The sequence below is a fragment of the Leuciscus leuciscus genome, assembly GCF_965113295.1.
Source record: "Leuciscus leuciscus genome assembly, chromosome: 16".
NCBI lineage: Eukaryota > Metazoa > Chordata > Actinopteri > Cypriniformes > Leuciscidae > Leuciscus > Leuciscus leuciscus.
The window spans coordinates 39,494,951-39,512,505 of record NC_138740.1 but is presented as its reverse complement, the minus strand read 5'-3'; the positions used below and the strand labels follow the sequence as shown (position 1 = coordinate 39,512,505).

Sequence of the window (17,555 nt, the reverse complement as noted above, 5' to 3'; positions counted from 1 at the left end):
GGCGTTCCCTCTCGGGAGCAGGTAGAGTGTTGCGCGTGTGCATTTTTTCAAAAAGTGGAGAGGGCGGTTCTTTTCTAAAATTCGGGAAAATCCTCCACTATACCTTTAACACGCAAAGTTTCATGCTCAGCGTTTCCCGGTGATATACTGGCATAAAATCAACACTTGATCAATTACTAACACTTTCTCTTCTATTCTATTCTATATATATATATATATATATAAATATATATATATATACTGTATATACAGTATATATATAGTATGCCTACATGTACTGCATTAGATTAAACTGGGAAGGGTCATAGCAATTGCATATTGTTGTCCTCTTATTGTTAGTTTAACTGTAAGTCGCTTTGGATAGAAGCGTCTGCTAAATGTAAATGTAAAATTGGCTTGACGTTTGCACATTTAGGGACCGTCTTTAAAGTTATGTGCAAACGTCAAGTCAACTTTATGCCAGTATATCACTGGGAAACGCTCAGCATTAAACTTTGCGCGTTAAGTTATTCTGAGTCCATCTGCCTGCCTGCGAGTTTGGTATTTTATATCACTGTATTAGTCCATTAACCTACGTTAAGCTTTTATTTGTCCTGAAGTATTGAGGGAAATCCTATAGCCTACTGCATGCAGCACATCGCCACAATATAAAGTTAAGGCAACTAAACAACCAAGAAAAATATATGTCAACCTCAAATGTAACATTGGATCTGTACATCCGCATCGGGGGAATGCGTCAACACACGCTTGCACCTCCTGCTGGTGAGACTAACAGCAATTTGAACCATTAAATTTGTGCAAGCGTATTTGCAAAGAGAAATAAAATGGACCGAAAATTGCCTGTTGAATATTATAGGTTGTATTTTTAAACAGTCTGAATATTTTGGAAGTGAAATATGAAAGATGAATATGGATGATTTAAATTTTAATGATGAAAATGTGTTTGAAATGTTTTGAATTGAAATATTCACAGCTTAAATATTCAACCATGCTGAATTTCATCCCATAAAAATGCAAGCCCTAAAAATACGATGCATTAAAATGCAAGCATGGCTAATGCAATGCTTTTTTTTTTAGCAGTGCAATTCAACAGGCTTTTTTTGTTTCAAAAACATTTGCCATTATTTTACTTCCATACCCTTTGTCTTCATGTGTTTCTTCCTGGTTTACATCTAATTTAAACAATGACAATGAATATAGAGAGACATGATGATTACACTGTTATAGTATTACAAACATTCAGTAATTTACAAGTGGCAGCGATCAAAGCATTTATGGTAAAATAGCAAATAATCCAGTCAGAAAATAAAGCTCCTCAGTAAAGCTTGAATGAATAATTAAATCATGTGTTTAGAAACATGTTTCTCACCTGTGAGAAGAAGAGAGAAGACTATAAAGATAAAGTCATGAAGTGACAACAGTAGATACAGAGAGAAACTGAATACAGAGAACACACTGCTGATCTCACACTCGTTTATATAAGACCTACAGATGTAGGAGGAACAAAGCACTGTTAGGCAGGGCCTCCTCTGCCAATGGAGCATCACAGACATTCCCTGTGTTTCGTTCTCTGTGTTAATTGAGCATTGTCTTTATCTGTAAATCAACTTATTTCACACATAATTAAGTCAGTAACAGATAACCAGTGTGGAGATGGTAAATTATGTGTTATATGATGATATTTTCTTGATCTGGTAAGAACTTTTCTGCATCAGAAACATGTTCTGTATTTTGGTGTTTCTGAGGTGAATAACGCTGAAGGATCAGCCAGATCTTTAACTGGACATGATGAAGAAACACACACTGATGCAGATTGTTTACAAGAGATTCTGTGGACAGGATTATGGACAATCAATAATATCAGGTTATTTATGATTATCATCATTTATTATAAGAACATTACTGGTCATCCATATCTTTAACACACTCTGGTAACTTGGATAATATACAAATGTCATTTTGTCTGTAAGAAATATATAGTTGATTATTAATAAGCATAACAGTGGAAACTAATCTCATGTTTTCTAATAATTTTACAGACCCACATTTGACACACAATAACACTTTACACTCAAACACAAGCTCTTCTTTCTGCTCAGTCTTTATTAGCAGTAAATATTTACACATCATAGTAAAGTTGTAAGTTGTTACTGTATTAATCAGTTTTCATGAATCTTTTATTATTCAGTCAGATTTGTGTCATCAGCTCTTCCTCTGCTCTAAAATCATTTTACTCATTTTATCCTCATGAAGTTGATCATGTAGAGAATAACACTGGATCTGAGCCAGATTCAGACACATCAGTCCTGCCAAACCTGTTTCATATATTTCATATATTCTGTTATTCAAAACACGCACAGATTTGTACAGACATTTGTACAGAATGGGGAAGAAATGTGGTTTATTTAATTTTTGTAAGGATGTATAGAACCGCCCTGTTATGTTGGAGTGTTACGACCACAGCCATAACACAATTGAGGACATCACAACACAGCTTGTTCAATAGGGGATTTATTACAAAAAGATTATAAACATAATTGTAGAAGGAAAATGAATCGGGGTAAACACAAACAACAAGAGAGCACACAGAACACACCGCCTGTCGCACAGATTTGGCCGCTTAGACTTCTTAAGCCAAACCTACACGATCCACAGGTGCAGGCAATCAGTTCCTAATAAGACAAAGACACAAACTTTGTTGCCTGTTGCCTTTGGCTTGCTCAGTTGGGGATATTTTGGGGATATTTAATTAGATTTTATCAACCAATAAATTCCACTAAAAACAAACCTTGTTGTATTATTTTAATTTAATACTGTGAAGCTGCTTTAATACAATCTGTATAAGCGCTATACAAATATACTTGACTTGACTTGACTTGACAAACAAGGACATTGTCGCCCCCCGAGGGGACAGACAAATCATTACACGTGTAATACTCGGATTTGCGAGTCTTGAGGAATCCGTGCTTACCGAGTATTATGCGTGGGTTCTTGGCTATTTTCTGAATCTGTCGTTGTCACTTGATAGAGGAGTCAGACCAAGACTTCTGTGATGGTCATCTTTGCCCCGAGGTTTCGGGTCCTGCTCGTGCTGAGGTCGAGAGGAGACTCAGATCGTGGGGATCTCTTATACCCCTTTTCCACCAAAAAAGAACTGGTTCGGAACTGGTGCTGGTTCAAAGTTGGTTCAACTTGCGAACCCTCCCAGAACCTGTTTGTTTTTCCACTGACTAGAGAGCCCAGCGAACGACGTTGTTACGTCACTGTGTACGTTGCCATACGTCTTAGCTTTCCCAGAAATGCTTGCGCCAACTTCAAGCATAACAATTACAATGGCGGACTACATCGTTTTTCTGCAAATGTTTCTCCTGGCTTTGCGATCCTATATTGGGGTCAGAAGAAGATGCTTCGAACACATTTGTGCTGCTCGTCTGTATTACTATAGACGGAGGTTACGCTCGAGAAGAAGTTCGACAATAACCCCACCCCCAGCCCACAATGTAAGCATTACGTGGTAAAAGAACGGTTCTAGTCCAGCAAAGAGTTGGTGCCGCTTTGGAACCAATTTTCCTGGCCGAAAACCGGTTCTTTGGTCGAAACACAAAGAACTGGTTCGCGAGTAGGCACCGGCTCCGAACCAACACCAGCACTGCCTTGGTGGAAAAGGGGTAAGAGGGAGCTTGAATGAGTGAATCTCTCATACTCGTCGGCGGGTGACGAGAATGAGCTGTTGGGCGGGGATGCGCTCTCTGAGGCGTCCTCTGGTCCAACAGCCAGTGCTCTATAGGCTTCGAGCCCGGATGAGCAGGATGGGACAGAAGCAGGTGAAGATACTGAAATGGCTGAACCTGCCCAGCCCCCCTGCCCCGCGTATGCGGAGCTGGTGGAGGTGATGGAGCACCACCGCCAGGCTTGAGTTGCCATGGCAGCGCGTCAGAGGGGAAGCCGCACGTGGAAGGCTTGACGAGCGCTTTCTCTCTGGCCACACCCCACCAGCCCCGGTGAGCCCGTACTCTTCTCCCGTTCACCGCTTCCAACATTCCAACTATTCGAATGTGGAGGGAATGCGAGAGCAGGGGTATGTGTCAATGCCTCCCATCGACACTAAGAGCTAGACCAGTGGTTCCCAATTCCAGTCCTCGTGACCCACTGCTCTGCACATTTTGTAGGTCTCTCTTATATGACACACTCAGTTCAGTTCATGGAGTCTCTCCTAATGAGCTGATGATCTGGTTCAGGTGTGTTAAATAAGGGAGACATACAAAATGTGCAGAGCAGTGGGTCATGAGGACTGGAATTGGGAACCACTGATCTAGACCACTTCAGACCACATCTCGGTTCCTTGCCACTGTTGCCTTTGGCTTGCTCAGTTGGGGATATTTTGGGGATATTTAATTTAATTTTATCAATCAATAAATTCCACTGGAAACAAACCTTGTTGTATTATTTTAATTTAACACTGTGAAGCTGCTTTGATACAATCTGTATTGTGAAAAGCGCTATACAAATATACTTGACTTGACTTGACTTGACTTGACTCGTCTAAATGGCAGGGCATATATGGCGGCAGGTCAGGCTGGTGCTGTGCTGCACACAATGGCAGTGTTGCAGGCGTACCAGGCTGACCTGCTGAGGGACCAGGGTCAGGGTCTAACCCCAGATGCGGTGGCTGAGTTGCGCCGCACCATAGACCTGGGTCTCCGGGCCACCAAACAGACGGCTGCCACGATCGGACAATTGTTGGCGGCCATGGTGGCCACAGAGAGGCATCTGTGGGTGAACTTGGCAGGCATCGGGGAGAAAGAGAAGGCTTTTCTCCTCGATGCCCCGGTTTCGCCCTCTGAGCTTTTTGGGACCTCCGTTGGGTCGGTGGTCAGAAAGTTCAGGGAGGCAAAGGCGCCTTGGCACAAGCAGAGGCAGGTAATCGCCTCCTTCCCTGTGCACACCCTCCTCTTCCTCTTTCCCCCTTCACCCATAACATCAGGCCCAATGAGCTGGACCAATGATGATAATCTATTCTGACGGTCTGGCTCAGGCCTTTTTTGTGTGACCAACCTAAGACCAACCGATGATAGGAGAAACATCCCCTGTAGCCTCACAGCGCTGTTAGCAGAGTAGCTGGCACTAGGTGTCCCCTCCAGTTAAAACGAACATAGACAGGATGTTCCCAAAAAAAAAAAAAAAAAAGAATAATATATGTTTTATCTACTGGGTTATTTGCTACAGGGACTCTGTCGCTACTTGTTCACTGAGTCTCTGGTAGCCCAGATCTGAAGTCGGCTAATATTGGAGTAGTGATAAGCGCAGGTGGCAGGTTTGCCTCCCTGTGGGTTTAGAGGCGTGGTTAGGCTTCCTCTCCCTCCAGAGAGTTATCTGCTGAGGCCTCCGCTCTCTAGAGCTCGACAGAGTGTCTATAAATTTGAATCCACTTGCTGATTCTTTCAGGTCTCCTCTCATGCGAGAGTCATCATACTGAGAGCCCCATGCTGGCAGCCGGCCCTGCTGCAGGTACAGTATAGGGTCACTCTCTTAAATGAGGTTTTTTGGCCCTTCGCCTCTCGGGCTCTGAGCTGGATTTATCTAACATAGATGTTTCTCACAAGTAGAAAAACTAGTTTAAGACCAGTTGGGTGTGAGAATGGCAGGCCTCCTCTTCTCAGAGTCTCTCTGTTAAAGTCCCTGCTCCCCATAGCCCTGTAAGGCAGTATACGTCTCTAAATTCGAGACAGTGGTCAAATCACCCCTCTTAGGATGAGGTGTGCAGGGTCTCTGCATCGAGTTCCTCCATATATTTTGTGTTGATGTCAAGTGATTACAGTTGGACAAAGATTTAATAAGCTAAATGTAAACTATTTGCTATCTTGTTGTTGTTTGTTTGTTGTGTGTCATGTTTTTCAGACACCCAGCTTGTAAGAGTTTCATGAATTACAAAGCGGTCATTGTCATTTAAACCACCCAAACTTAAATCCTATAAAGTGTTTTACGTCACTGGAAGAGCAGCTTCCTTATATTCCTCTGTACCGAATTCTCAGCCTGTGTGTGTGTGTGTGTGTGTGTGTGTGTGTGTGTGTGTGTGTGTGTGTGTGTGTGTGTGTGTGGTCATTGTCATTTAAACCACCAAGCTTAAATCCTATAAAGTTTTTTACGTCACTGTAAGAGCAGCTTCCTTATCTGATATTCCTCTGTACCAAATTCTGATTCTCAACCTGTGTGTGTGTGTGTGTGTGTGTGTGGTCATTGTCATTTAAACCACACAAACTTTTCTATAAAGTGTTTTACGTCACTGTAAGAGCAGCTTCCTTATCTGATATTCCTCTGTACCAAATTCTGATTCTCAGCCTGTGTGTGTGTGTGTGTGTGTGTGTGTGTGTGTGGTCATTGTCATTTAAACCACACAAACTTATATCCTATAAAGTGTTTTACGTCACTGGAAGAGCAGCTTCCTTACCTGATATTCCTCTGTACCAAATTCTGATTCTCAGCCTGTGTGTGTGTGTGTGTGTGTGTGTGTGTGTGTGTGTGTGTGTGTGTGTGTGTGTGTACCATTAAGTTACTGTACGTTCACACTGCCGCCGACTTGAGCTTCCAAAGTTACCGGAAGTCATTTATTTTCAATGGAAGCTGGCTTCTCTCAGCTGCAAGGAGCGTCAAATCCATCGGCGTCGCGTTTTGAGCGTCAATCAGAAAGTTGAAAGTAGCTCAACTTTATGGTAATGAGTTATGACGCGGTTCAGCGGCAAGCAGCGGCAAACGCCAGCAACCAATCGGAATATAGACGTCCTTCGCGCTGGCTGATTCCGGAGAAATATACGATGTAAACTTTCATTCCTACCAAAACATTAGTTCCGAGAAAATGGAGGAGAAGCTGATCATCGCCGTTGCTGGGTTTCCTATCATTATCGGATTAATTGCACAGTTTAACCATCATAGAGTGAAAGTTTAGCATTTGTATGTGTTTTTAAGTCCTGTCAGTTTAACAGGGCGCGCTTGACAGGGCATAAGAACGAGCAGAGAGAGAGAGAGAGCCCCGGCCGCGCGCGCGCACTCACTATTAATAATAATAATAGCTCTTTTTTTTTTTTTTTTGACCAAATGTGACCAAAACGGTTATAAAAATGCTGTCATTATAAAAGGTTTCTAGTGTCAATATATTGCTTGTTTTTTGTTTACATTTCATGGTGTTACACTTCTCTTCTCCCATGATCGAACATAGAATGCTGCTAGAGCTAGAGAGCGGCCAGAGCTTCTTTGCAGCTCAAGTCGGCGGCGGTGTGAACGTACAGTTAGATTAAGGCATGTGTTTAATAATAAGAACTACAGAAATGTTGTCCATGTCTGAGCATTATGTTGTTGTTGTGTGTGTTTGACCTTTTGATGAGTTTGAGTCATAAAGATATCCAGTTATTTTATTCATTTATTATGTCTAATTATATTTACATGTATCTTTATGTGTTTTTTTATTAGTTACATATGTTAATGAGGGTGTATTGGATATTGTGATGTCCTTACATTAATACTCCACTAGATGGCACTCAAGCTCCTTAGGTATAAGATACATGTGAAGTAAGAGAGTGAGAGTGAGAGTAAATGCTGAACATGTGCTTGCATGTTATCCTGCTTGTGCAGACGTTATTAAAAAGTTTCCTGAGAGAATTCGACTTGCTTGTGCTTCTTGTCATGAAGACATAACAAAATTGGCGACGAGGACGATTTTTTTTAACAAGATTTCCTGAGGATGGCATCAGTAAGTGCTCCGTTTCCCAGTCCATTTTTGCCTTGTCCCGGTGAGCCCGCTATACCGCTTGTAACATGGCTGAGAATGTTTGAGAATTACATGCTCGTCATCAATGCTACTGGAGATTCCTGGCCAGAAGCCAGAAAACGGGCTTTACTTCTTCACTGCCTCGGAACTGAAGGTCAGAGACTATTTTATACATTGCCCGATACCGGTGACAATCTTGCAGCTGCTGTTAAAGCTTTGGAGGAGCATTTCATTCCAAAACGAAATGTGGTCGTGGAAAGACATGCCTTCAGGAAACGAGTGCAGAGGACAGATGAAACGGTACTGCAATACATTGCTGCATTGAGAGATTTGGCGACTACTTGTGAATTTAATGACAATCTTGATGATATGCTGCGTGACCAGCTAGTGGAAAATATTTCTAACCCTCGCATTCGTGAAAGATTATTAGTGGAATCTAAATTGACACTAGAGACTGCAATTACAATTTCCACGCAGCTAGAGGCCGCTGATGCACAGGCAAAATCTATGACTACAAGCAGTTCTGCTCCAGTACAAGCCGTACATGCCACTCCTGCGACTGGACGACAGCATCCTAAGGCCAAATTCAAAGCACGTACCTCATCAAAACCTCATTCTGCTTCTTCAGCTCGGACATGCTTTCGCTGTGGCTCCACTGGACATCTTGCAAACGCACAGAACTGCCCTGCTGCATCTGCTAAATGTAAAAATTGTAATAAGACTGGACATTTTGCACGAGTCTGCCGTTCTGCTCCTACTCGTTCAGTGCATTCAGTTGAATTACCAGAGGTTTGTATTCTCTATCTACCTGGAACATCTGATCGTTTGATGTGTGATGTGACTATAAATGCTACGTCTGCTGTTACACCTGTGTCTCTTCAACTCACAGTCGACTCTGGTTCATCAGTGTCCATTCTGCCAAAACAAGTGTATGAGCAGCACTTTCGCACTGTGCCGTTACAAGCTCCATCTGCCCGTTTAGTCACTTACTTGCAAGAGCCAATTTCAGTGCTTGGATGTTTACCTGCAACTGTGTCTAAATATGGCCTTACCTGTCCTGCACACTTCTTCATTGTTGACAATGGCACAGCTTTGTTAGGCATGGACCTGATTAAGGGACTCCAGCTTCGATTTGATGGAAACACTGTGCTGCCGCCGCCACAATCCGCTTCAGTTTGTGCCCTCTCCACTCCTCCATCACAGCGTACTGCTTTGGGCTGTGTAAAAAATGTTACACACAAGGTTAACATTTCTGACTCTGTACCTCCTGTAAGACACAAATTGCGTCGCTTACCTTTTTCTGTCAGAGATGCTGTTTCCGCCGAACTGGAACGACTCTTGCATGCTGGTGTCATTGAAAGAATTGACTCCTCTCCATGGGTTTCCCCAATTGTTGTGGTCCAAAAGAAAACAGGGGGGATCCGCATGTGTGTGGATCTCCGAGGGCCCAACAAGGCAGTTATAGTAGACAGCTACCCATTGCCACACATGGAGGAGATGATGACATTACTTCAAGGTGCAACTGTATTTTCAACTATAGACTTAGAAAGTGCATATCATCAGGTACCTCTTCATGACGACAGTCGGGACCTAACTGCATTCATTACACACGAGGGCCTCTTCAGGTTCCGCAGGGTACCTTATGGCTTGGCATCTGCTCCATCTGCATTCCAAAAAATGATGGTTGTCATTCTAAAAGGACTCCAGAATGTTGCAAACTATCTAGACGACATTATCGTGTGGGGACGCTCGCTACAGGAGCATGATCAAGCGCTAGATAATGTGCTGCATCGTCTCAAAGATGCTGGATTGGTGTTGAATGAGTCTAAATGCCAATTCAGAAAGCAGAGCTTGAAGTTCTTAGGACACATGGTGACATCACAGGGTATTCAGCTGGATCAGGAACATCTCTCTGCAATAATCAATGCACCTGCGCCATCGGATGCTGTTCAGCTACGTTCTCTGCTGGGTCTCCTCTCATGGTATAACAAATTTATTCCTAATTTCGCTTCCGTAGTGATGCCTCTGCGTGCGTGCCTGAGAGATGAGAGTGGATTTCACTGGTCCGATGAAGCTCAACAAAGCTTAGCTGAAGTCAAAAAGCTACTTGTACACAGTCCTGCTCTTGCACTATTTGACCCGGAGCTGCCAGTGGTAATTTCTACTGATGCGTCTGCTTACGGACTAGGTGCTGTCTTCGCACAAATAAGCACTGATGGTCAAGAACGTACTGTCGCTTTCGCATCCAGAACACTCACCCCAGCTGAACAAAAATACTCCACTGTCGAAAAGGAGGCTCTGGCGTGCGTTTGGGCAGTGGAGAAGTGGAGGACATACTTGTGGGGTCGCAGATTTACTCTGCGGACTGACCATCAAGCCTTGACGACGCTGCTGACCACAAAAGGGACTGATAGAGCTGGTATGCGCATAGCTCGGTGGGCTGCTCGGTTGCTCTGTTTTAATTACACTGTTGAGTATCGTGCTGGATCTCAAAATTACACTGCAGACTGTTTGTCCCGCCTGCCCCTACCTCTGACTTCGGATGCTGAGTCAGATACAGAGCCCGAATTTGTTGCTTTACTGTCCACTGGTCCGACTGCCATATCTCAGGATGAATTCGCTGCTGCCTCTGCTAGTTGTTCTGAACTCTCTGCACTTCGCACACAAATTGTCCGTGGATGGCCTCCATCTCCTGCTGCTCTGGATCCTGTTCTACGCCCATATTACAAACTGAGACATGAGTTCAGTGTGCAAGCTGATTTTGTGTTTAGAGGGTCTAGACTGGTGGTACCTGGAGAACTGCGTGAGTCACTGATCCGCATTGCACATGAGGGCCATCAGGGGATTGTCAGAACAAAGCAACGCCTGCGTGAAATGTATTGGTGGCCCAGAATGGACACACTTGTGGAACAAAAGATTACCGCCTGTCAGTTATGCCTTTCTCTGGACAAAACTGCGAAAATCTCTGCTGTGCCACTCCAGCCTGTTCCTTTACCATCTGCACCTTGGGAAAAACTGGCAATAGACATTGTGGGCCCTTTCGAGACTGCTGTCTGGGACTGTCGATACGCTCTAACACTCACTGACTACTATAGTAAATGGCCCGAGGTAGCCTTTACTGCATCTATTGCAACAAAACAGGTGACTGCTTTTCTTACCTCCGTCTTCAGTAGACATGGCAACCCTACCACTCTGGTGAGTGATAATGGGCCTCAGTTTACTTCACCAGAGTTCGCTGCTTTCCTGAAAGACAGAGACATTAAGCACATTCGCACATCAGTGTATCATCCGGCTGCAAATGGAGCTATTGAACGCTTCCACAGAGTACTGAAAAGTACAATTCAATCTGCAATCCTACAATCAGCACCATGGAAAGCAACAGTAACTGACTTCCTGCAGATCTATCGTGCTACACCTCATGCTGTGACAGGTGTTTCCCCCTTCGAATTGCTTCATGGGAGGAAAATGCGTACACGCCTCAATGTCCTAAAACCCTCACCTTCTGGTCATGAACCTAACCAACTGCAGAAGCGTGTTTCAGCACGTCAGGATGTCATGAAATCTCGCTTTGATAACAAGCATCGAGTGCGCCATTCTTCTTTCCGAAAAGGGGATAAAGTGCGCATAAAAAAGTCAGTACATGTACCAAAAGGACACCCAAAATTCACTCCTCCAGTTGAGGTGAGAGAAAAAGTTGGCCCTTACACTTACCTCTTAGACGATGGAAAGAAGTGGCATGCATCGTGTCTCGCATCTGTGCCGACTAATGCAATGGATAATAGACTGACCACAAATGCAGAAAACCTGATTCCCTCTCAAGTTTCACTGTCTGGAAATTCTGTGTCTCCTGATGCTCGTTCACGTGAGACACGTCAAAGACGTGAGCCAGGTTGGCTAAAGGACTATGTTTATTAGTCACAGAAACTGACATGGACTTTTGCATACACTTTCACATAAACATTCCAGTACTGAATTGCAATTGAGTAGTTTTGTTGATTGTTTTAGATGCTCCTTTGCATTCATGTAATATGTTGCTTTGTGTATTCTTATACATGTGAAATTGTTGATATGTTAAGGATTTTATGTTCTTTATTTCTATTTCATGTCAATTGTTGGCTACAGAAAGAATTCATTTAACTAAGAGGGGAAAATGTGATGTCCTTACATTAATACTCCACTAGATGGCACTCAAGCTCCTTAGGTATAAGATACATGTGAAGTAAGAGAGTGAGAGTGAGAGTAAATGCTGAACATCTGCTTGCATGTTATCCTGCTTGTGCAGACGTTATTAAAAAGTTTCCTGAGAGAATTCGACTTGCTTGTGCTTCTTGTCATGAAGACATAACAGATATTTGAGCTGCATTTTCTAAATACGTGTTTGCAGTCGAGAGGAAGGTTAGCAGGAAAACTGTATGAAACAACAGATGTAAAACTCCTGACTCAACTCCTCATCTCTCTCCAGTTCTCCTCTGTTAAAGAAAGATCTGCAACATTCCCTGTGTCTTTTTTTTTTTTTTTGTGAATATGTCTGAACACATCTGCAAGTATGAGCTCAAAGCAAACCCAGTTTCCAGAACCTTTCCCGATCCCATCCCGTCTTTCTCCCACCTTGCTTCCTGTCAACTCTCTACTGTCCTGTCACAATAAAAGGCAAAAATCACCAAAAAAACAATATACAAAAAAATAAATCTAGAAAGGTCATTAACAGGTTAAAAACAGAAGCACTTCTCAGACACACTTTGTCTTATTTAAACAAACTTTCACAGTCAATATAAAGACTGAATGATTTTTCTTCAAATAAATATCTCAAGGATTGCATGCTTTTGTATTCACAGCTGATCTTTAATTTTAGTTTTAAATACATTTAATTCTGTTGTATAATATTTTTACATTTTGTGATTGTGGAAGACATGTTATCTTTAAGATGTGTGTGACCATCATATAGTAAAAGAGCAAACACACACACACACACACACACACACACACACACACACACCTTATTCTAATATGGAATTGTATTGGAGTGTTGGTACGAGCCTCCACTCGAGGATACAATATGATTATGTAAGAATGAAGTATATGATATTAACTACGTATATTATGTATATTAAGTCTAAGAATGTTCCAGATATGGTTGTAAATACCATCATTGGCCCCTATAGACCTTATGTAGCCCCGCCCCTTTTCAGCGCTGCGCTCGTTGTCTTTTGACTTCCTGTCTGCATTTTCACAGCGATTTTGCATGTTTATTAATGACCGGCTCGTTTTAAAATCTTCCCGGTCGGCTGACATTTGTTTAGTCATCTGCTTTAAACATTACAGTCCTCATGATAACTTTCGTTAACTTTACATTAAGTAAATCCACTTCAAAAGCTAATTACTCCTGGACAGCGATGCCATAGAAATATACAGAGTGACCGCAAAACGGAAGTTAAAAGACAATATTCTAAAGATGGCGGCGCCCTCGTTTCTCTGGTGCATAAGGTCTATAGAGATAACAGAGAGACTATAAAAGAGGAAGGATTCATATCACCGTCACTCTATAATCTCTCTGTGTCTCTGTGTCTCTGCTGACCTTTTCATGCAAGAAAATACACCTCATCAAAAGACTATTGGAAATGTTTGTCTCCACTTCATTATTGTGGGAAGAAGGAGGTGGGAACCGGCGCACATTCAAAGACTTTAATACAATAAATTAAACAAATAGAAAACGAAAGTAAAAGAGCAGCCTCTCACAGACGACTGCAGTCACATAATAAAACACAACATAAGTCCAGGCCTGTCCTCTCTCGATCTCCAGTGTCGTCGCTCCTCCGTGAGAGATACAGGAGTCGCTCATCAGTGATCACACCACCGGCCTCACGCCGCTCTCTCACGGCCCTCGGCCTCGTCCTGCTCGCCACAAACATGCTGGAAAACAGTGCTGTCGACAATGAGCACTATTGAATTAAAATAATTAATAATTAATAATAAAATAAATGCAGAATTATTCAGTCTTAAATATATGAGCAACAAAATATTGTGTGAATCGAGTCAGTGTGTGATGAAGAGAAGATGAAGATGAAGGTCTTCAGCTGCTGATGGATGTCAGTGATGATGATGATGATGTTGTGTGTTCTTGAGATCATGATGAAGGGTTTGATGAGAATCTCTCCTCAGTTTTGACATCAGAATCAAACTTTACAGGCTCGTCTGGATCACAGGAGACTAGAAATATACATATTAGATTATCATCATATATGCTGTTTGGAGTTTATGGGATTTTGTTCTATAAATTTATGTGATAATTTAAAACAGACTAAAATGTGATGAAAGATTAAATTAAGTTCAATCAAACACTCACATCTTGGCTTTCTTCTCTTCATACTGTCACATCTATCACATCTCTCTCCTCTTTCCTCTGGTGATTCTCTGGTTTGTCTCTCATTTCTGTCCTCCATTTTTCTCTCAGTCTTCTTGTTTTCTGCTGATCTGTGATTTCTGAGGCTCCAGTTTTCTGGATGTGTGATTTCATTTATAAACTCCATTTGAATCTGTTCAGTAGATCTTTCTCGGTAACACTTTATATTACGACCCGCAAACAACTGCGTAAGTAAACAGAAATTACGGTGTACGTTTCTGTAATTATAGTGTACCTCCGTGTAGGTATAAGGGAACAATATGTTAAGTTTTGGGTAATAAAGGGGTAACAAGCAGATATACAACCTGCAAAGAACTTCGTAAGTAAACCGAAATTACAGTGTATGTTTCTGTAATTATAGTGTACCTCCGTGTAGGTATAAGGGAACAATATGTTAATTTTTGCGTAATAAAGGTGTACAACCAGATATACAAGCAAATTATTTATAATGTAATTATTTTAAAACTAACAGGTGCCTATTCTGTATATATTCCAGGCAAAAATTGTACGTCTGTTGTATATAAACGTTTTTATCACATTTCTGGCAAAATATGTTCTTGTGCAATGTAGTTACAGGGTAATTTTGACATCTGTGGGTTGTAAATTAAACTTTTTGGCAATGCTATTTATTGGCTTTTCTTACTAAACTACTTAACGTTAAGCCAAAAAAAAATAGTTTTTGCTATGTTTTTAATTTAAAACGTACCATGTAGTACTTAGTACTACTTACCTTATCACATTGTATTGCAATGACACTTAAATGTCAGGGCAAATATACTGTGTAATTAAAAAAATTTTTGTTTTGTTTTCTTAATAAGAGTACCTTTCTCTGTAATTACTGTGCACATAGTGTTGTTTCGTATTGTTACATAGTAAGTAGTGTTTGTTTTACAGAACATTCAAGTATTGAGGTGAAGTTTGTGGTTCATTTCAGTACTGACTGTGTTAGTATAATTCTCAGCCTGGGAGAGTATAAGCAGAGGAGGAGTTTAACCTTCACACTATATAAAAGCTGATCTTTCTGATCTCTCAGATCTGCACTGGATGCTTACTCTCTTCTGCTCATCACAAGGTGACTAAAGCACTTTATCTTTAATTGTTTTGTAAAGAGATTTTTCGGTTACTCTATATTTTAAGGTGTCATTGTTACAGTGTAATTATATATTTATTATTTTATTTGCCTTTATTTTACCAGGAACTTGAAGTAATATATGTTTTACAAGAGAGACCTGGCCAAGGTAGCAGCCATACAGGAAGACAACATTATTATTAATAAATAATACTAATACTATATTAGAACACAGTATCCTCTCAACAAAAACCATCACAAGCCTTCATTACCACTGTCTTTATGATGCCTTTAAATTCACCAATAGACACCAATCTGTCTAGTTTTAGATCTTTTTAAGTGCTGTGTAATATTAAGCAACTACATGTATATCTACTATAGGGTTAGGGTTTGGTTGAGGGTTAGTTGCATGTAATTATGCATAATTTACTGTTATTACTATGGTAAGTACATGTAACATATGTAACAAAGACACTGTAAAATAAAGTCTTACTGATTTTTCCAAAGACAGATATCCAGACATTAATGTCTCTATTATAGTGAAACTGAAAAAATTATCATACGCCTGTTTAACCGAAGTTAATTTGGGTGTGTTTCTCCATCCCCAACGTCCCTGACGGGAACGTCGGTCTCCTCGGCTGTGAACCGCTCCTGGCGTGCGTCTGGCAAATCCGCCGTTATAATAGGAATTCGCTTTAGAACAAGCGCGCCTGCTCTTAAAGGGAATGTGAGATGTCGCTCTGATTGGTTTATTTCACGTTATGCCCAAACCACACCTATGAATAATGAAGCTACTTCAGACCAACCCCTTTTAGATTTGCGCCAGGCGCAAGAGTCATTTATCCCGCCGGGAAAATAGCAACAGCGCCAAGACCCGCCCACAAAGTTACTTGCGCTTTGCGCTTTGACACTTGCGTTTCAGATCGTTAAAATAGGGCCCTCAGTGTTGGTTCACCTCTGGCTATGACTATATGTTCATGTTGGATAGAAAACTAGCGCTAGTGTTTTGACAGAACTATTAGAAATTGAATCGGGTTTTCATAGAGTTAGTGTATGTAGAAAAAGTTGCATTTTTAAATGTAGACTTAGAGTTTAATAAAGTACTTACTGTAAACTGGGGGCATAAACATATCCTGCACTGAAGTGTTGAAACCACTGGATGAACTCACTAACACACTGGAAAAAGTTCACTCGCAAAACTCTCCATTCACACATGAGCCGCTCTCAAACACAACTTTCACATGCTTTACGAAATTCAGTGAGAATAAAACATTCCTCAAAATAAGAATCGCAATTCTTCAAAAGTTCAAAAAATAAAAACTGGCATTAAATGTAGCCTTTCAACAGCACAGAACTTACCAGGAAACCTACACAAAAAGAGGTGAAAACCACAGAAACAGAGACACCTCCTTAAAGAACTTTCGGTCTGGTTTCTGGCTCCAGCTCATGCACTCTTTTGCAAAACTACACACATTCTCACTCACTAGAATTTACACTGCAATGCACTTGTGCTGCAACACAGTTAAACACAACTACACATCTAGGGCCCTACCGTGTTATCCTATTTTTAAAATTTGCACCCTGTTGACTTCAATAGGGCAAGTTTTAATCCTGCTTTTAGCCTCTTAACATCCTTGATGTGTCATTACAAGTGCACAGGTCATGTGAGTGATTCCTTCAGAGTGAACACGAGTGAATCTGACTGCAGTAGATGTGAAAGATATGAATAAAAATGATGTTATTTAAGCCAGCGCACATACCTGTATTTTCCATAGTAATCGATTCTCGAGTTCACGCGCGTGATAGGTAACTAAACATATGCGTGTGAACTCGTGTTTTTAAATGTCAAAAACAAAAAATGTTGTTTTTTTTTAAAATAGGCAGTTGAATGTGTTATGCATAAGTCATTGACGCAAACAGGTTATTTAGTATCTGACTCTAATATAATTAACCTACCAATTAACCAAAAATAAATTTTTATTCTTTAACCTCTTATTCCTACAGGTAAAAGTGTTTCTGATAGGAGAACAGATGTTTAGATAATGACAGTAACTGGACACATCTGTACAGGGAAACACAGTAGACTGAACTTTAGAAGCGGATGTTTGTGTAACTGGGAGGTTATTTTAAGGTTATTCAGTGCTGCATTTGAATACATGCCATGAATGTAACATAATACAATGCAGGAATGTAAGGCTGAAATGAAACTCTAGACATAAGTCTAAAGGCAGATTTGTGCTGACAGAGAAACACATTTAAACTCCTCCTCAATGCTTGTCTGAGCAATATTGTACATTAGTATTTTAATATCTCTATTATGTTTT

The 17,555-nt window shown here is 41.2% G+C and overlaps 1 long non-coding RNA gene across 1 annotated transcript; it reads right to left on the bottom strand.

Moving 5' to 3' along the window:
- Positions 1 to 7,501: 7,501 nt before the first annotated feature.
- On the bottom strand, positions 7,502 to 12,106 carry LOC309477036. Its single transcript, XR_014198487.1, has 3 exons — positions 10,921 to 12,106; positions 9,330 to 9,425; positions 7,502 to 9,199 (listed from the first exon to the last, which is right to left on the bottom strand). It is a non-coding gene; the product is annotated as an uncharacterized lncRNA (long non-coding RNA).
- Positions 12,107 to 17,555: the final 5,449 nt, after the last annotated feature.